Below are 17,331 nucleotides of genomic sequence, written 5' to 3' on the forward strand. Positions count from 1 at the left end.
GGGGTACAGCAGGGACCCTGCTCTGCACCACAGCCCTGGGCACTCCTGCCTGCACCCCCAGCTGCACAGCCTGCAGCCGGGCCCAAGAGAAGGGAGCCCTCAGGCCCTGCACGCTGACCCTGCAGCACACAAACCCTGCACGCCTTTCAACTCCAACACTGAGTATCCTCCTGACAGCTCCCATCGGCTGAGGGTTGGGCCAGCTCCAGGAGAGTCCTGCAGGGTGTGCAGCAGCATTGCCCTGCACCCAGAGACTTACCATGGGGAGGTGGCTGGCAAGATTTCTCCCTCTGCCAGCTCTCCCCTGCCTTCCCCCTGCCCAGGCTGCCCTGAACCTCTCTCCCCCTTCTCTCCTCTCCCCATGCCAGCTGCATGCAGTGCCCCCAGCAATGCTGTGCCTGGCAGAGGAGCTTTATCTTGGTGGCTGAAGCAGCTTCTCAAGTAGTCCAAGTCTGATGCAAACTCCAAAGCCTCTCACAGTGTTAACGGTCCCACTGAGGGACATTACTGACAAGGCCTCCCCATGGACTTATTAGAGCAGAAAAGGGCTGGCAGTGATGAAGGGGAGACCAAGGCCTAGGAAAAAGGGCCCTGATGCTGAGGAAACCTTGATGTGTCCCATGGAGTCCAACAGTCGGGTCCTGACCCCAGCCTCTGGGAAGGGAGATCCTGTCCCTCCAGCGGGGTTTAGGACTCTTCCTGGGTCAGTGCACAGTGGGTAAGGGCATGCCAAGTACAAGGCTACAGGAGGACATCTCCCAGGCCCCTGAAGGGGGATGAGGAGGCCTTGAGGCCCTATTGCTGTAAGGATGACGTGTCTCCTCATAGGCATCACTGACAGAGACAAGAGCCAGAGCCCAGCACACAAAGCTGTTGGCTCTGTCGGGGCTTGCATCTTGCAAAAGATCCTTGACAATAATCACCACAGACTGTCCTATGCTGTCACGCCTGCACCTGTTTCCCTGCAGGACTTAGATACCCACCTTGCTTCCCTACCTTGCTCTCACCTTGCTCTGAGCACCTTCCTGCCTTGATTGATGTCTCTCAATCTGCCCTCAGTAATCCATGAAACACAAAGCCAGGGGCTGATCCGGACATCTCTAGAGAGGGAGGGAGAATGGTGAGTGAACCTTTACAACGATTTCATAGAGGTAAGAGGCTTCAGCTAATGTTGATGCTGATTTAACACAGAATTAAAACATTGATTTAAGGCTGTTAGCCAATTGTAAAGAGTAACCAGTTTTAAAGAAAACCCCTTTTGAAGAGTTTTAAAGAGTAATCCCTAAACCTAAAAGCTACTCCAACACCCTGACAGGAATCCCCTATTCTAATGCTTGAAGTCAAAGTATTCCATGAAGCTAAACTCAGCCCATAGTCCTTTGCCCTTGCCTTTACTCTTGTGCTCACCCTAATCCCTGCCTTCAACACTAGCATAAACATGCTCCATTAAACCTAGACTTCTAGGCAGATGTAAACCAAAAAACTGTTCCACAAAGCTTGCCCATAACCTAACCACACACCTGACACCCTAAGCAGAACAGCCCATCTGCTAAATTTCTAATCTAGAAAAGTGAGCCCTTGTCTCTAAGGGACTAGAGAGGTCAGATCTGTCTGAAAATCTGCTGCCGCAGCAGGAGGAATGTGACTTTGGCAGGGAATGTGAGGTCACTTCTGTCTCTGCAGTGGATAGGGCAGCAGCAGGAAGGTGTCACAGAAAGGGACTGTGAGGTCACTCCTATGTGTAGCTGGCAGGTCACCCTTGCCTTCTCCCTGGGATCTGCACTTTTGGGCTGACATCTGCCAGTGGCCCTGCTAGGCCAGCAGAAGGCACCTGCTTGGCATGCTGACTGTGGGATCCCCTCTGCCTCCAGACCCAGGAGGACCCAGACAGAAAGAAGGCCCCAACATGGGTTGTCCTGTCCCTTCTGCTTGAGTCCAGGAATGAACAGCAGCAGGCACAAGGCTTGGCTGTGTCTAGCCAAGAAGCTGCAAGGCCAGCAGCAGGCCCATGGCTTGGAAGATGCTTGTGAGGTGACTTCTGTCTTGTTGGCTGCCAGGCCGCACGGAGCCTGCTGGGTTGGGATACCTACTTCAGGAGTGGTTTCCACCCTGATGGAGCTTTCTTTGATAGTAGAAAAGAGCAGGAGAGAAAAAAAAAACTACCACAAACTCTGCCCTGGAAGGTTGGCACTGGCCACAAGGAGGAAGAAATGTCTAGGGGAACAACTGGTCTTGCTGCTAGAGCCTGAGGCAAAGAAGACATTAAGTACCTCAGCCATTACCGTATCTCTAGATCATCACAAGATTTGTCCCACATCTAATAAATGATGATGATTCTCCTTAATCCTCCTTTATTTAAAGTATTTATATAAACAGTTTTTTATTGTCTTTGACAGTCATAGCCGGATTGAGCTCCAGCTGGGCTTTGATCCTTCTAACTTTGACCTGCACAGCCCCAGAACATTCAGGACACAGCTCCAGACAAACTGACAGCATGCATGAAGAGGAAGCAGGGAAACGGTGGAACCTGTCAGCCTTCCATTCCCTACCCTTCTGTGACTCTGTGCAGCAATTCCATTCATCTGGTTACTCCTGTGTTATCCAAACTTTCCTGCAACTCCTGATGCTGCTGTCTTGTTGCAGACATGAACAGCTGACAGAATCGAGCATCAGTGTGGGGGGAGCTTGAGAAACTGCAGGATTTTGCCTACAGGAACCTCTTGGCATTTACAAGGATCAGAGCCCAGTCCTGCACCAGAGGAAGAGGAACCCCACACATCAGGGCAAACCGGGACCATGCTGAGTGAGTAGTGTCCAGGAGGAGGAGGGCCTGGGCACCACGAGGGATGCCATATTAGAAGTGGTGCCTGCTCACCAGGAACCAGGTCAGCATCCTACAGAGCTGCCTTACGAGAAGCATGGCCACCAAGGAGATCTGAGTTATCAAATTCAGCTCAGACCTGGTATGACACCACACAGACAAGGGTCTGCAGCCAGCAGGGAAAGATGTTCAGGTGAGGGAGTCCTTCGAACAGCCCAGTGTAGACAGGATAGAGGGCTATGGAAAGGCTGAAGGTCCCAACAGTACCCAGGTCTTTGTGCCTATGCCTGTTCTCTCTGCCACTGAGGCCTATGAGGACACAGATTATCGTTAAAGCACCAGGGCCTCATTGCCTCCTTACCTCCACCCATGAACTAGGCAGGGGTCGTACCATTCTCCTGCACTTGGCAATGCACATCCCCATCTCCTAGTGCCCCAGGAAGAGCCCTGAGCAGTGTGTGAAGGGAAAGGATCTCCCTTCTCAGGGGCTGGAGGTCAAGGCCTGGCCCTCGTGCTTCGTGACACGCATCCACTTTGTCTACACCTCAGTGTCACCTTCACATTGCTTTTGTCTCCTTGTCCTCACTGCCTACAATGTTCTGCCCTAACGAGCTCCAAGGGAGGCTGTGTCAGTGCTGGCCCTCAGGGGGACACTGCAGGAAACTTGAATGTGACTTGGACTTCTGGAGAGGTTTGTTCAACTTGCTCTCCGTGCCTGAAGATTGTGGGCTCATCAGGAAACCCCCAGAGGGGTGATTGCAATGCCTTGGGCTGGGCCTGTGCTGCTGAGAGAGCTCGTGGCAAGAGGGCCCTGGTGCAGAGAGACAGCTGTGCCCAGGAGCAGCTCCTCTGCACAGCACAGCAGGGCTGGTGGCTCTGACTGCAGGCACCCAGGCAGAAAGGGATTCCAGGCAGCCTGGAGGGTGCAGGCAGAGGAGAGCTCAGTGCAGGAGAAACCTTCACAGCTCTGCCCACGGTAAGTCTCTGGCTGCAGGACAGTGCAGGCGAGGTTTCTGGAAGGGGCTCCTGGATGCGGGGTGTCTCTGCCTGGCCAGGAGTTTTCAGGATGTCTCTCGTGGCTTGTGCGGTGTGGAGGAGAAGGTGATGCAGGGTAGCTGCAGGCAGCAGGGACATGGGCAGGCAGTGAGAGGGAGCTGCTCCCTCCCTGCCTCCCCTGCAGTGCAGGCACCTTTTTTGCAGCACCCCCTGGTCTCCTCTCTTCCCCTCAGAGCTTCTGTCATGTCTTGTACAATATGGGGGGCTGAGAATATGGGGTGTCTGAACTCTAAATCTCTGTGTAAGTAGTCTCATTTGCTGCAGGCCCCCTCCACCTTCCTCCATGGAAGAAAGCACAGAATCACAGAATCATAGAATATCCTGAGTTGGAAGGGACCCACAAGGATCATTGAGTCCAACTCCTGGCTCCACAGAGATCTTACCTCCAAATTCCTACCATATGACAAGGAGCATATTCCAAATGCTTCTTCCACTCTAGAGCTCATGTCCCTCTGCTGTCTGTGCCAGCCAGATGGCACAGGGCTGTGAGGACAGACTCTACCTTACCAACACCACAGCCTCTACACTAGGTTGTGTCTGCCCTACCTGCCCGTTCCTGCTTCTTTCCCTTGCCCAGCGTGGCAGCTGGTTGTGTCTGATTCTGACAGGGAGTGCTGTGCATGGTGGGTGAAGCAGGAGGAGATGCCTCCTGTTCTCTCCGGCCAGAAACGCACGATCCACCTGCTGGTTTTGTCTCCTGGGTATTGAACAGGGAAGATGCACACAGAGTCGCACAGCCAAACACCCCTCAATCAACAGAGGGAGCCACTTCCCAGGAACCTTCCCTCTGGAACATCAAATGGAGCAGAGCAGGCTCACTGGGAGCTGATGGACATAGGAGGCTACAGTGGACAAGACACTCAGCAAGCACAAAGCAGGAATCCAGACAGGGATATAGACAAAGATCCTCTTGGAAACAGGGAATGCAAGGCTTTAATTGGGAATTATCTCAATTTTGTTCAGAGACATTACTTGTAAAAATTTATTTTAATTTTTTCTCATTTGGCAGTGTCCATGTCCAGAACCAGCAAATGCCCAACAGCAGCACTGTGACTGAGTTCCTCCTGCTGGTATTCGCAGACATGCTTGAGCTGCAGCTCCTGCACTTCACGCTCTTCCTGGGCATCTACCTGGCTGCCCTCCTGGGCAACGGCCTCATCCTCACTGCCGTAGCCTGTGACCACCTCCTGCACACCCCCATGTACTTCTTCCTCCTCAACCTCGCCCTTCTCGACCTGGGCTGCATCTCCACCACAGTCCCCAAAGCCATGGCCAATTCCCTCTGGGACACCAGGACCATCTCCTATCAAGGGTGTGCTGCACAGGTCTTCTTTTTTGTTTTCTTGATTGGAGCAGAGTATTCCCTTCTCACTGTCATGGCCTATGACCACTATGTTGCCATCTGCAAGCCCCTGCACTACGGGAGCCTTCTGGGCAGCAGAGCTTGTGCCCAGATGGCAGCAGCTGCCTGGGGCAGTGGCTTTCTCATTGCTGTCCTGCACACAGTCGGTACATTTTCCCTTCCCCTCTGCCAAGGCAATGCTGTAGACCAGTTCTTCTGTGAAATGCCCCAGATCCTCAAGCTCTCCTGCTCAGATGCCTACCTCAGGGAGGTTGCACTTCTTCTAGTTAGTTTCTGTTTAGCATTTGCGTGTTTTGTTTTCATTTCATTTTCTTATGTGCAGATCTTCAGGGCTGTGCTGAGGATGCCCTCTGAGCAGGGTAGGCACAAAGCCTTTTCCACATGCCTCCCTCACCTAGCTGTGGTCTCTCTGACTCTCAGCACTGCTTTGGTTGCCTTCCTGAAGCCCCCTTCCATCTCTTCCCCATTCCTGGAGACGGTGGTGTCATTTCTGTACTCCGTGTTGCCTCCAGCAATGAACCCCATCATCTACAGCATGAGGAAACAGGAGCTCAAGGACGCCTTGTTGAAACTCATTGGATATATGCTTCTTTGGCATCAATAGTGTGCCTATAATATTAAACAGATGCTTAGGATACCTGAACAATCTCTTGGTACACTAGCTCTCAATTCTTTTATTATTATTAATATTATCTCTTAAAATTGTGATTTTGATTGAATTCTATTGGTGGCATTCTGTCTATTATATTTTTAATTTATTTACTTTCACCCAATCATCCTATATACCTACAGAACTTGGCTTCCTGTGTGGATAAGGAGAATAAAGAATCCACAAAAACTTCATTGGTCTCAGATGCTATCTCTTCCCATCTCCTCTGGAGCTGCTGCCACACAAAGGAGAAGCCCTAGTGGACCTTGAGACTGCCCCTCACTGCCCTCTGGGCTCTGCCTCTCTGCTGCCTTCGGGTCGGGGCTGCTGCTTCCCTGGAGCCATGGCCATGGCCAGCAGCAGGATGTGGCCTTTTGACTGCTGCTCTCTTTTGGCTTCCACATTGTTCTCTTGAGCTCTTGTACTTGACTAAGCCCTTAGGTCTCATGTACCTTGGTGAAAGTCCTGTTGTCTCTGCAGTGGCATCTCTGCCACATCTCTGCTTCTTGCAAAGAGGGTATCAGTAATATACCCAAGGAGCTGCTCACTTGTGCTGGTTTCAGCTAGGATAGAGTTAATTTTCCTCCTAGTAACTGGTAGGGTGGTGTGTTTGGGATTTAAGATGAGAATAATGTTGATAACACACTGATGTTTTAATTGTTGCAGAGCAGTGCTTACACCAAGCCAAGGACTTTTCAGCTTCTCGCTCTGTCTTGCCAGTGGGCAGGCTGGGGGTGCAGCAGGAGCTGGGAGGGAGCAGACCCAGGACAGCTGACCCAAACTGCCCAAAGAGGTATTCCATACTGTCGTGGTTTAACCCGGCTGGCTGCTAAATACCACGCAGCCATTCGCTCACCCTCCCCCCTCCCTCTCTGGGACGGGGTAGAGAAATGGAAAGTGAAGCCCGTGTGTTGAGATAAAGACAGTTTAATAAGACAGGAAAATAATAATAACAAAATAATAATAACAATAATAATAATACAATGGTGATAATAGGAAAATAATAATAATATGTACAAACAAGTGATGCACAATGCAATTGCTCACCACCCGCTGACCGATGCCCAGCCTAACCCCGAGCAGTCCGGCCCCTTCCCCCCGGCTAGCCACACCTATCTATTGTTTAGCATGATGTCAGATGGTATGGAATACCCCTTTGGCTAGTTTGGGTCACCTGTCCTGGGTCTGTCCCCTCCCAGCTCTTACTGCACCCCCAGCCTGCCTGTTGGCAGGACACAGCAAAAGGCTGAGATGTCCTTGGCTTGGTATAAGCACTGCTCTGCAACAATTAAAACATCGGGGTGTTATCAGCACTCTTCTCATCCTAAGCCAAAACACAGCATTCCACCAGCTACTAGGAAGAAAATTAATTCTGTTCTAACTGAAACCAGGACACATACCCACAGGCTTCACTTTCCTGTTTCTCTCCCCCATCCCAGAGAGGGAGCGGGGAGGGTGACTGAATGGCTGTGTGGTGTTTAGCTGCTGCCTGGGTTAAACCACAACAGTGCGAGACACAGCCTTTCACTGTCAGGTACCAGGTCAACCACTGCTGTCCCCAAATTGCGAGGAAAAAAAAAAAAAAAGAAAAAAAAAAAAGTAAAAATGTTACATACAGAAGATGGATGTTGAGGATACAAGACTGCAGGCACCTGTGGGCAGTATGGGCACTGACATGTGGTCCAAAGGCTCCCTGGGTGGGGATTAAGAGAAAGAAGTGAGTGCCTGTCCTGTGCCACCTCCCCGCCAGCCCTGCCCTTCAACATGTGGAGTATTTCTCTCTTAGTTGGGCACCAGCAGAGCTTTGATTCCTCATCCTCCACAGGGAGATGAGCCACAGGCCTGGGTGTTTGTGACGGGGCAGCAGACCTGAGCAGAAAAAAAGCCTGTTTCTTGTCACTCCGGTATCTGAATGGTCCAGCCCCTGTGGTTGAATCTGTTCTCTGCAGCAAAGGGATGTCTCCAAGCCCCATGTACGTGGTTGCTCCTGCAGCTTTGAGGACCTCTCCAAGGGCATCAAAGTATCAACGATCAGGACCTAGGAGAGTCAGCTTGCCCATGGTAGTTGGTAGGATTCCATAGTACACAAGGACACCTCCTTGCTCTTTTCATGAATGTCTGGACACCTCGTTGTTCTGTTTTCGTAAATGTCTGTATTACAAATTGCTACAAATTCTTATTTGTAAAACAACTACATATTGCAAGAAACTACTAAGTTACCACTAGGAAAGAAAATATGGGCTTGTGATGCTTTCCCTAAATCTGCACCAATAAATACTATTTGAGGTGCAACTGCTATGACACTCATGAGTCCACTTGGTGGAGGGAACAAGGCATGGCACCTTCCCCTTCTTTCTTTCGGGCCAGTCATGATAGCTCTTGAGGAAGGTAACCCTACTGACATGCCTCCAGACTGTGTTTCTGGCTTTTTTTTTTTTTTTTCCCCAAGGGTAAACAACTAAACAAAAGGATACCAGAGGGCTGTTGGCATAACTGCCTTGAATGCAGCGAACATCAAATAGTTGTCTACCTTGCCTGGTCTCGCACAGGACCCTTCTGTTGTGGGGTTGCTGAGAGCCGAAGAGCAGGTGCTGATGTCTGCCACAACGGTGCACCGGCAGCAATAGCGCACTGACCTCCAAATCCTCCAAGCTCAAGAGCTATGTATTCCTGTGAGCAAAATGTCAGACAAAGGGAGCAGGAGACCTGCTAGGATGATCAAGGAGGTCCTGGAATGACTGAAATGGAAGAAGGAAGTACACATAAAGTGGAAAAGGGGACAAGTCACTTGGGAAGAATATAGGGACATTGTCTGAGAAAAGGTCTTTTTCAAATACATCAAGAGCAGAAGGAAGACGAAGGAAAATGTGGGCCCACTCCTTAATGTGTTTGGTGCCATCGTGACAAATGATATAGAGAAGGCAGAATTACTGAATGCCTTCTTCGCTTCAGTCTTCACTGCTAAGAGCAGCCCTCCGGAATCTCTGGCATTAGGAACAAGGGAGGAAATCTGTAGAAACGAGGACTCTCCGTTGGTTGAAGAGGATCAGGTCAGAGATCTCTTAGGCAAACTTGACAGCCACAAATCCATGAGGCCTAATGAGTACATCCATGAGTTCTGAGGGAGCTGGCAGATGTTACTGCTGGCCCATCATTTTTGAAATGTCATGGAGAACAGGAGAGTTGCCTGAAGACTGGAAGAAATCTCATGTCATACCGCTCTTCAACAAGGGCAAAAAGGGAGGCAACTACAGGCCCGTCAGCCTCACCTCCGTCCCTGGAAAGGCAATGGAACAGCTCATCCTGGAGGTCATCTCCAGCATGTGGAAGAGAAGAAGGTGATCAGGAGTAGTCAGCATGGGTTCATCAAGGGAAACCATGCTTCACCAACTTGACAGGCTTCTATGATGGAATGACTAGCTGAGTGAGTGAGGGGAGAGCAGCACATGTTGTCTACTTTGACTTCAGCAAGGCTTTCAGCACTGTCTCCTATAACATCCTCATAGGCAAGCTCACAAAGTATGAGGTGGAGGAGTGGTCGGTGAGGTGGGTTGTGAGCTGGCTGGCTGGCAGAGTTCAGAGGGTCGTGCTTAGTGCAACAGAGTCTAGTTGAAGGCCTGCAGCCAGCAGTGTCTCCCAGGGACCTACACTGAGTCCAGTCCTGTTCAACTTATTTGTCAATGACCTGGATGATGGAATAGAGTGCACCCTTGTCCTGGTTTCAGTTAGGACAGAGTTCATTTTCCTCCTAGTAGGTGGAAGGGTGCTATGTTTTGGATTAGGTTTAGAGGAGTGCTGAGAAGAGCAATCAGCAAGTGTAAAGATGCGCTGTTTCATGTCAAAGTGTTCTGATTTGAGTCAAAGCTCTCCTCAGGGTCTCCTCAAAGCTCAACTCAAGCTCTCCTGCTCAGATCCCTACCTCAGGGAAGTTGGGGTACTTGCGTTCAGTGTCTGTTTAGCATTTAGATGTTTTGTTTCCATTGCTCTGTCCTATGTGCAGGTTCTCAGGGCTGTGCTGAGGAAGTCCTCTGAGCAGGGCCAGCACAAAGCCCTCCCTCACCTGGCCACATGCCTCCCTTACTTGGCCGTGGTCTCCCTGCATAGCATCACTGCCATGGTTGCCTACCTGAAGCCTCCCTCCAACACCTCTCTATTCCTGGGCCTGGTGGTTTCAGTTCTATACTCGGTGTTGTCTCCAGCAGTGAAACCCTCATCTACAGCATGAGGAACAAGGAGCTAAAGGAGGCACTGAGGATGTTATTCTAATCTACAGTATTTCCCCATCAATGAGGTACCTGCACATCTTCCTCACATAAGCCCAGACAAGGCAGAAACACCTTTGTTCATGTATTTCAAAATTGCTTTTCATTCTTTGCAATACTAGTCCAATAAAAACATTTTTCTCCATCTCACTTCTTTGACCTTCTGTTGTTGTTGTCTTTCTTGTTTTTTAACCCAAAGACCTCATTTACAGGCGCTGGTAAGATCTTGGTAATTAACCAAATAAAATAACCAGCAGGTAGTCATTTTCTGTGACTCTTCTTTCTCATAATTTCTCTTCAGGTACAGCAGAGGTTGTGGAATGAAGAAACCAGTTGCAGTGTGGGGGAAAAGCAGAGATGTGGCTGAAGGACTCGATGTTTTTTTCTACATTACTCTGTACCAAAAAGTTCTCCTAGGCCTCTGTATTCAGTAAAACCGATTAAGGATAAGAATAGCATGTACCAAAAGGAATGCCATGAATAGCTATGAAGACAAGGGCCATTTTCTGCCCCTGCAGGGGACTATCACCGGGCAAGACCCAATTTGGGAAGCAGCCCTGTCGGACGTTCTTGGTGGGCAGTGAGCTGGGAGGAGGCAGCCATGTGCCCTGGGAGCACAGGAGGGAAGGCTGAGGGGCACCTCACTGCAGCCTGTCAGGAGCTGCAAGGCGCTCATGGAGCGTCCAGGGCCAGGATCGGCCCCATGACCACGAGCCCTGCCTGCCCTCCTCCTGCCATACTTCATGCAGTGTCTGCAGCAGAGGGGACCCCCAACCAGCCCCTGCATGGGGGTCTGCCAACCACCTCGCCCTGGCCATCTCTAGTGCCCTCCTTGTTGCTCTCTGATGCATGCCAACACCTCCCCGTGTGTGCCCGCGAGCAGATCTGCTGAGGGCCAGTGCGGCTGCTGCAGGGGCAGGGAGCTCAGCATGGCCCTTGCAGCCCCCTGCCCTGGGTCTGCCTCTCCCCTTGGCCCCAGCCCCGGCCTTGTCTCTGCTGGCAGGAGCGCTCTTGGAATGCGCTTCCTGGCCTCCCCTTGCCTGCTCACATCTGAATCACAGAATCACAGAATCACAGAATTTCTAGGTTGGAAGAGACCTCAAGATCATCGAGTCCAACCTCTGACCTAACCCTAACAGTCCCCACTAAACCATGTCCCAAAGCTCTACATCTAAACGTCTTTTGAAGACTTCCGGGTATGGTGACTCCACCACTTCCCTGGGCAGCTTGTTCCAATGTCTAACAACCCTTTCAGTAAAGAAGTTCTTCCTAAAATCCAACCTAAAACTCCCCTGGTGCAACTTTAGCCCATTCCCCCTCGTCCTGTCACCAGGCACGTGGGAGAATAGACCAACCCCCACCTCAGTACAGCCTCCTTTAAGGTACCTGTAGAGAGAGATAAGGTTGCCCCTGAACCTCCTTTTCTCCAGGCTGAACAAGCCCAGCTCCTTCAGCCACTCCTCGTAAGACTTGTTCTCCAGGCCCCTCACCAACTTCATTGCCCTTCTCTGGACCCACTCAAGCACCTCGATGTCCTTCTTGTAGCGAGGGGCCCAAAACTGAACACAGTACTCGAGGTGCGGCCTCACCAGAGCCGAGTACAGGGGGACGAAGTACAGGGTTCATTGACTGGAGAGCCAAGGTGTAGCTGTAGAACTTGGTAGCATGGTTTAGTGATGGACTTGTCAGTACTAAGGTAAAGATACATGACCTGGTTTACATTTCCTTCAGTAGTGTAAGGCACAATACAATTCTTTTTGCCTTCTGCATCTATAGCACTGGAAGCATGACTTTGCCCTACTATATTGACTGGGCAGGTCTTTTCACATTACTCAGTTTAGCTTTCTGTGACTGGAAGGGGACAATTTCCCAAAAGAGGCCTAGCTCATGGGTACAACTACAGCCACTTGAAGAAATATTTTCTTTACTCTTCTTCCTGAGGTTTCCATAGAAGACCCAAGAGACACCATGTATGTCCAAGTGTCTACTAAGATTTAAGCTGAATTTCTCAGATTCCAACGGTTATTTCAATTTTATTATTTATTTTATTTTATTTTATTTTATTTTATTTTATTTTATTTTATTTTATTTTATTTTATTTTATTTTATTTTATTATTTTATTTTATTTTATTTTATTTTATTTTATTTTATTTTAATTTAATTTAATTTAATTTAATTTAATTTAATTTATTATTTATTTTGTTCCCAAAATACAACTGACTTGTCTTAGAAAGGGTTTCATGTGCTGGGTTGGGCTGCACTTACAGGGACAAAGACCACTGCTGGCCCTGGAGGTGTCAGACCTCCAGACTCTGCTTTTCCTCCTGATGGAGGTCTCCAAAGAAGTCACCCTGGATGAACAGCAATAGGAGAATGATGCTCAAAACTGAAATGCAGCAAAATTCACCCTTTAAAGAGAAAATATTTCTATTAGGTGCTTTTTGAAATCTTCTTCCTTAAATACACCATGCATGTTCTGCGATTAGCTGCACAAAGCATGAAGGTTAGAAGAAAACTATGGAAGAGATGTTAGGAGTTTCTTCATTTTAACGAAGAAACTCGCCAGCACCTTCTGCCTTCTCCTCTGCAAGCTGTCCTATGCTGTCCCACACTTTGCCCTATTTCCTGGAGTCTGCAGAACCCCCTTCTCAGTTCACCACCTTGCTCTCATCCCTTGATTTCACCCATGTATCATCAACACTCACCAACTGTTCCTTGAAACACAAAGCCATGGTCTGATCAGAGGGTGACCTCTGGCACCACAGCTCAGCCCTTTGAGGGACATTTCTTCCTCATCATGGCCAATGTGTAACTTCCAAGGTACACTCCCTGGAAGTCTTTCTCTCCTGCTCTTTCCTACTACTAATGGAAGCTCCGTCAGGATGGAACCATTCCTAGAAGGCATCCCAACCCATCACACTCCTTGCAGCCTATCAGCCAACCAGACAGAAGTCACCTCAGCAGCAGCTTCCAAGCCGTGGGCCTGCTGCTGGCCTTGCAGCTTCTTGGCTAGACACACCCAAGCCTTGTGCCTCCTGCTGTGCAGTCATGGACTCAAGCAGAAGGGACAGGACAACCCATGTTGGGGCCTTCTTTCTGTCTGGGTCCTTCTGGGTCTGGAGGTAGAGGGGATCCCACAGTCAGCATGCCAAGCAGGTGCCTTCTGCTGGCCTAGCAGGGCCACTGGCAGATGTCTGCCCAAAAGTGCAGATCCCAGGGAGAAGTCAAGGGTGACCTACCACCTACAGACAGAAGTGACCTCACAGTCCCTTTCCGTGACACATTCCTGCTAATGCCTTATGAAATGCAGAGACAGAAGTGACCTCACAGTCCCTGCCACAGTCACATTCCTCCTGCTGGGGCAGGAGATCCTGAGGCAGAGCTGAGCTCATCAGAGCATTCCCACCCATCTCCTCCTTGTGTCCCACAAGCTGATCAGATCCATGGCCCCTCACATCCATCTTTGAATGCCATGAGACTTTAGAGAAATCTCACAATTCTTGTCGTGCCCCAAGGGTCAAAGCGACCAAAGTTAAGTGTTAGGAGAGGGTCTGAAGGTGAGGAGGTTAATGCAGAGGAACGAGGGCTTTGTCTGGTTTATGTTTACTTTTGGGATTAGGGACTAGGGCTCACCTTTCTGAGTTAGAGTTTAATCAGAGGTTTTGTGGGCAGGTTTGAGGTTCTGCTTGGGGTGTCAGGTCTGTGGTTAGGGGATGTGTAGGTTTTGTGTTTCAGGGTTTTGTTTAGGTCTGCCTAGAAATCTAGGGTTAAATAGAGCAATTACAAGCTAGTGTTAAGGGCAGGGATCAAGGTAAGCAACAGAGTAAAGGTAAGGGCAAGAGGCTATGGGCTGAGTTTTGGCTTCAGTACATACTTTGAAGTCAGGCATAAGAGTAGTAGATTCCTGTCAGGGTGTGGGGTAGCATTTATATTTATGAATTAAGGTTACTGGTTGAAAGAGGGGAAGGGCCTAATATGACTCTTTTAAGTCAGTATTACAGCAGCATCAGCATAACCTGAACCCTCTTACCTGTACAAAATCCCAAATTTCTGCTGGTCAAGCCCCTATTCCCTCCCCCAAATCTCACATCTCTCCTATCCATGCTTCTCCTGACCTCCCCATATCAGTCATCTCACTGGGATCAGCTTTCTGATGGCTTTCATGATCTCAGAGTTAAGGTTTAGGAGAGGGTTTAACATGAGGAGGTTACTGCACAAGAACAGGGGCTTTGGGTTAGAGATTAAGCAAATGCTTAGTGGAAGGGTTTGGTGTTCTGCTTAGGGCGTCAGGTCTGTGGTTAGGCTATGGGCAAACTTTGCGCTTTAGGGTTTTCTTCACACTGTTAAGAAGTTATCTAGGATTAAATAGAGCATTTTAATGCTGTTGTAAAGGGAAGGGATCAGGCTGAGCAAGACAGCAAGTGTAAAGGTAAGGGGCTGAGTTTTGACTTCAAGGGATTCTTTGAGGTCAGGCATTAGAGTAGTGAATTCCGGTCAGGGTGTGGAGTAGCATTTAGGCTTGGGGATTAAGGTTACTAGTTAAAATAGGGGAAGGGCTTTACATGACTGTTTAAGTCAGTGTTACAGCAGAATGAACATTACGTGAACCCTCTTACCTCTTCAAAATTGTTAATTTCTTCTTGTCAAGCCCTTGTTCCCTCCCCAAATCTCACATCTCACATCCTGACCAGGCTTCTCATGAACTGCCCATATCAGTTGTCTTCTAAGGAGCAGCTATCTGATGGCATTCATGATCTCACAGTTCATGATCTCTGTCTCAGCTCTGTTGGCTCCTCCATTCCTGAGACAGAAGCGGTGTTGTAGTCAGGAGGGCAAAGGGCACAAAGGTCCATAGAAGCACCCTGCGCAATGTGCCCAGCAGCTCTTCACCACCACAAAAGTGAGCTTCCTGCTTACATGTATTGGTTCTGGAATGGCTTCTACGGATCCAGGGTAATGTTTCTCAAGCCTCAGGTGCCCCCCCAGACATCTTGGAGGCAGGGGCCACCTCCGTGTAGAAAACTGAAAGCTGCCCTGAAGGACGACTTCAGGCAAAAGTTGAAATCTCTGACGGGACAACCAGAGGAGCTCCTCTGCAGAGCTAGGGGTTAGTGGTGCCCAGGGCTGTGCTGGGCAGGCAGGGAAGCAAACCCACCTCATGGTGTTTAGCAATATGGTTTTGTGTGTGACATGATTAGAAGGACAGTCATTGGATGGGATGAACTTGGAGGTCTTTTTCTATGGTTCTATCAAGGCAGCAGATAGGTCAGAGCTCAGCGAGCAGTGAAGGGCAGCCCTGAGAGCCACCAGGGCTGCTCCTCCCAGTGGCAGCTGGGTTCTTGCCCCTGAGCTGGGACTGCACCCCTGGGTACAGAGGTGAAAGAAAGGAAAGTTGAGATCAGTAAAGTTCTCATGGCTTCTTTATTCCCTATTTGTACACTGGAAACCTAGTTCTATAAGTAGTTTAGATGATACTGTCAAAGTAAGTAAATGAATTAACAGGAAGAAGGCCAAGAATAATATTAAATCAAAATCAAAGATATTGAAGACATTCTTGATACTTAAGAGGCATGTAGAAAAAGAGTTTACTCACTGCACCCTTGAGCTCCTTCTTTTTCATGCTGTAAATGAGAGGATTCACTGCTGGAGGCACCACTGAGTACAGAAATGACAACACCAGGTCTAGGGATGGGGAAGAGATGGACGGGGGCTTTAGGTGGGCAACTGTTGCAGTGATGACCATCAGGGAGACCACGGCCAAGTGAGGGAGGCATGTGGAAAAGGCTTTGTGCCGGCCCTGCTCAGAGGGCATCCTCAGCACAGCCCTGAAGATCTGCACATAGGAGACCACAATGTAAACAAAACAGAAATACTAAAGAAAGAGTAAAGACAAGTGCCCCAACTTCCTTGAGGTAGGCATCTGAGCAGGAGAGCTTGAGGATCTGGGGGATCTCACAGAAGAACTGGTCCACTGCATTGCCATGGCAGAGGGGCAGGGAAAATGTGTTGGCTGTGTGCAGGACAGCATTGAGAAAGCCACTGCCCCAGGCAGCTGCTGCCATGGTGGCACAAGCTCTGCTGCCCACGAGGCTCCCGTAGTGCAGGGGCTTGCAGATGGCAATGTAGCGGTCGTAGGCCATGACAGTGAGGATAGAAAACTCCACACCTGCCAGGAAGGCAAAGAGAAAGACCTGTGCAACACAGCCTTGATAGGAGATGGTCCTGGTGTCCAAGAGGGAATTGGCCATGGCTTTGGGGACTGTGGTGGAGATGCAGCCCAGGTCGAGGAGGGCGAGGTTGAGGAGGAAGAGGTACATGGGGGTGTGGAGGCGGTGGTCTCAGGCTACAGCCGTGAGGATGAGGCCACTGCCCAGGAGGGCAGCCAGGTAGATGCCCAGGAAGAGCGCGAAGTGCAGGAGCTGCAGCTCGCGCGTGTCTGCAAATGCCAGCAGGAGGAACTCACTCACAGAGCTGCTGTTCAGCATTTTCTGACATTGAACACAGTTGTCTGTTGAAGAGGAGAATGCAGAGCAAAGTTAGAACGGACTTCAATAAGGAAAACCTATTCCATGTCTTAGAACATCCCCCAGACGATCGTCTCTCATTGCAGGAGAACCTTTATGAATCTCATTGCTTCCATTCTGAGCTCTCTGTGCAATGCTCTGGGATTCTCAGTCTCCTGTACAATCCTGACAACACATTACCATCAAACTTGCCTCCCCTGCAATTCAGGAATGGGAAAACACAGAACCAAATAAAGTCTTCTCCTTCAGATAAACCAAGCCTCAATCTTCTTCTGGAAATGACACCTTATAAATGTAATTCCCTACAACATATTCAACTTCTCACTGGAGAAACAGATTGAACCATCCTGACAGATGCTATCAGGCATCGGATGTGCCAGCTGTAGAAGACCCCTCTAGCAACCCTACCTGCGTTGCCCTGCTGCCAAAGCCTCACGGTGTCAATAGCCTGCAGATGTGTCCTGCCACACGCTGCCCTCTGTTGTTGTGCTCCTCACTGCCTCCAAGCCCTCTCTCCTCCCTCTCCTCTCCCCATGCCAGCTGCGGTCAGAGCCCCCAGCCCTGCTGCGCTGTGCAGAGGAGCTGCTCCTGGGCACAGCTGTCTCTCTGCAGTGCTGCCTGTTTGCCAGGAGCTCCCCTTCGGCCCAGGAGCCCT

At 49.7% G+C, this 17,331-nt stretch overlaps 1 pseudogene across 1 annotated transcript; it reads right to left on the reverse strand.

The window, feature by feature from the left end:
• Nucleotides 1-2,707: 2,707 nt before the first annotated feature.
• On the reverse strand, nt 2,708-16,637 carry LOC311428202 (olfactory receptor 14C36-like; annotated as a pseudogene). The gene is made up of 4 exons: nt 15,746-16,637; nt 5,635-5,768; nt 2,876-2,960; nt 2,708-2,749 (listed from the first exon to the last, which is right to left on the reverse strand). The product of its transcript is annotated as an olfactory receptor 14C36-like (transcript).
• Between the last annotated feature and the right edge of the window lie 694 nt (nt 16,638-17,331).

This window comes from Aythya ferina (genome assembly GCF_964211825.1).
Source record: "Aythya ferina genome assembly, contig: HAP1_SCAFFOLD_36, whole genome shotgun sequence".
Lineage (NCBI taxonomy): Eukaryota > Metazoa > Chordata > Aves > Anseriformes > Anatidae > Aythya > Aythya ferina.